The following is a 3,375-nucleotide window of genomic DNA, read 5'->3' as shown; positions in this document are numbered from 1 at the left end:
ATTGAAGTTCCTCAACCCCCCTTAGACACATCTCTTCATCCTCTCTCGCATGACCAGCACGGTAACTGGGATGTGGAACACACTCATCATTGTGCTGGTTTTTGAGAGCCAGCACCTGCAGAGGCCTGTGGCCTTCTTCCTGGGGGAGATTTGTCCTCCTTGCAGACTTTGTACAGCTCCACCACCCTGAGCCAGATGCTGGCCAGCTTCCTGACTGGGGACAGCATCCCTTTGCTCACAGAGGTGGGAGCACTATCAGCTGCACCTTCTGCATGAACGGAGTGCTTCCTGCTGGGGGCCATGTCCCACCGTCAGCCCTGGGCTGTATGCCATCCCTGTTCTCTGCAAGGCTCGAGAAGTGGAAGGTCTGACTCCAGAAGGCAGCTGTACCTGAACCAGGAGAATTTCTCTCATGTACAGTAATTATTTCTCCTCCTTCCTGCTACAGTTCCATGGCCCCAGTGTCATGCACACCTGCTATGATTTTGCCCCATTGCTGGAGCTGTCCTGCAGTGCCACGGTAATACTCATGGTCTTTGCTTTCATAATCTACATTTTGGATGCAATCTTCCCCTTCCCTCCCATGCAGTTTTCATGAGTGTTTGTCCTGTGTTGTTGCCCAAGGCCTTATCCACCTGCTCTTCCATCCTCACGAGTGTCACAGTTTTCTATGACACCATCATCACTGGCTGTGTGAAGTGCAGAACAGCCCTCCTCAGAGATCTTAATGAAGCCCTTTCCCAAACCTTCATCATCCCTCTGGTCAGTCTTCAAGTTGCTTAGCAGTGGTGTGGGAAGGGTGAGAGAGGTGTTGGTGGAACTGCTGACACTGTCATAAGACCTATCCCAAAGACCTTGCAAAACAGAATCACAGAATCACAGAATTTCTAGGTTGGAAGAGACCTCAAGATCATTGAGTCCAACCTCTGACCTAACACTAACAGTCCCCACTAAACCATTTCTCTAAGCTCTACATCTAAACATCTTTTGAAGACTTCCAGGGATGGTGACTTCACCACTTTCCTAGGCAGCCTGTTCCAATTTCTAACAACCCTTTCGATAAAGAAGTTCTTCCTAAGATCCAACCTAAAACTCCCCTGGCGCAACTTTAGCCCATTCCCCCTCATCCTGTCACCAGGCACGTGGGAGAACAGACCAACCCCCACCTCGCTAGAGCCTCCTTTGAGGTATCTATAGAGAGTGATATTGTCACCCCTGAGCCTCCTTTTCTCCAGGCTGAACAAGCCCAGGTCCCTCAGCCGCTCCTCGTAGGACTTGTTCTCCAGGCCCCTCACCAGCTTCGTCATCCTTCTCTGGACCTGCTCAAGCACCTTCATGTCCTTCTTGTAGCAAGGGGCCCAAAACTGAACACAGTACTCGAGGTGCGGCCTCACCAGAGCCGAGTACAGGGGGACGATCACCTCCCTAGCCCTGCTGGTCACACTGTTTCTTATGCAAGCCAGGATGCCGTTGGCCTTCTTGGCCACCTGAGCACACTGCTGGCTCATATTCAGCCGACTATCCACCATCACTCCCAGGTCCTTCTCTGCCTGGCAGCTCTCCAACCACTCCTCTCCTAGTCTGTAGCTCTGCTTGGGGTTATTGCGCCCCAGGTGCAGGACCCGGCACTTGTCCTTGTTGAACTTCATGCAGTTGACCTCAGCCCATAGGTGCAGCCTATCCAGATCCTCCTGCAGAGCTTTCCTACCCTCAAGCAGATCGACACACGCACCTAGCTTGGTGTCATCTGCAAACTTACTGAGGGTGCACTCAATCCCCTCATCCAGATCATCGATGAAGATATTAAAGAGGACCAGCCCCAGTACCGAGCCCTGGGGAACGCCACTAGTGACTGGCCTCCAACTGGACTTGACTCCATTCACCACGACTCTTTGGGCCCGGCTATCCAGACAGTTTCTAACCCAACAAAGCGTGCGCCAGTCCAAGCCAAGAGCAGCCAGTTTCTTGAGGAGAATGCTGTGGGAGACAGTGTCAAAAGCCTTGTTGAAGTCAAGGTAGACCACATCCACAGCCTTTCCCTCATCCACCCAGCGTGTCACTTTGTCATAGAAGGAGATCAGTTTTGTCAAGCAGGACCTGCCTTTATAAACCCATGCTGACTGGGCCTGCTTGCCTGCTTGCCCTGCAAGTGCTGCGTGATGACTCTCAAGAGGATCTGCTCCATGAGCTTCCCTGGCACTGAGGTCAAACTGACAGGCCTGTAGTTTCCTGGGTCTGCCCTCCGGCCCTTCTTGTAGATGGGCGTCACATTTGCTAGCCGCCAGTCAGCTGGGACCTCCCCCGATAGCCAGGACTGCTGATAAATGATGGTAAGCGGCTTGGCCAGCTCCTCTGCCAGTTCTCTCAGTACCCTCGGGTGGATCCCATCCGGCCCCATCGACTTGTGCACATCCAGGTGCCGTACCAACCAGGTCACCAACCAGTTCTTCGTGGATAGTGAGGGCCACATCCTGCTCCCCATCCCCTTCCACCAGCTCAGGGTACTGGGTATCCAGAGAACAACCAGTATTGCCTCTAAAGACTGAGGCAAAGAAGGCATTAAGCACCTCCGCCTTTTCCTCATCTCTTTTAACAAGGTTTCCCCCTGCATCCAGTAAAGGATGGAGATTCTCCTCAGTCCTCCTTTTTGTGTTGATGTATTTATAAAAACATTTTTTTGTTATCTTTAACGGCAGTAGCCAGATTAAGCTCCAGATGAGCTTTGGCCTTCCTAATTTTGTCCCTGCACAGGCTCGCAACATCCTTATAGTCCTCCCTAGTGGCCTGCCCACTTTTCCAAAGATTATAAACCCTCTTTTTTCTCCTAAGCTCAAGCCACAATTCTCTGTTGAGCCAGGCTGGTCTTCTTCCCCGCCAGCTCGTCTTTGGGCACGTGGGGACAGACGGTTCCTGTGGCATTAAGATTTCCCTCTTGAAGAACGCCCAGCCTTCCTGGACCCCTCTGCCCTTCAGAACCGCCTCCCAAGGGACTCTACCAACCAGTGTCCTCAGCAGCACAAAGTCAGCCCTCCAGAAGTCCAATACAGCGGTTTTACTGGTCCCCTTCCTGGCCTCACCAACAATAGTGAACTCCACCATTTTGTGGTCACTCTGCCCAAGACAACTTCCGACAACCACATCCTCCACCAGTCCTTCTCTGTTTGTGAAGAGAAGGTCTAGTGGGGCGCCACCCCTGGTAGGCTCGCTAACCAGCTGCGTCAGGAAGCCATCTTCCACGCTCTCCAGAAACGTCCTAGACTGCTTTCTCTGGGCTGTGTTGTGCTTCCAGGATATGTCAGGGAAGTTGAAGTTGTTCCCCCTGGCACAGCTCCAACAATCCTTGCTTCAGCCCCATCCCCCTTCTTACCTAGTTTA

This window comes from Aythya marila (assembly GCF_965140915.1).
Source record: "Aythya marila genome assembly, contig: HAP1_HAP1_SCAFFOLD_186, whole genome shotgun sequence".
Taxonomy (NCBI): Eukaryota; Metazoa; Chordata; class Aves; order Anseriformes; family Anatidae; genus Aythya; species Aythya marila.
Note: the sequence above shows the minus strand (reverse complement) of the source record.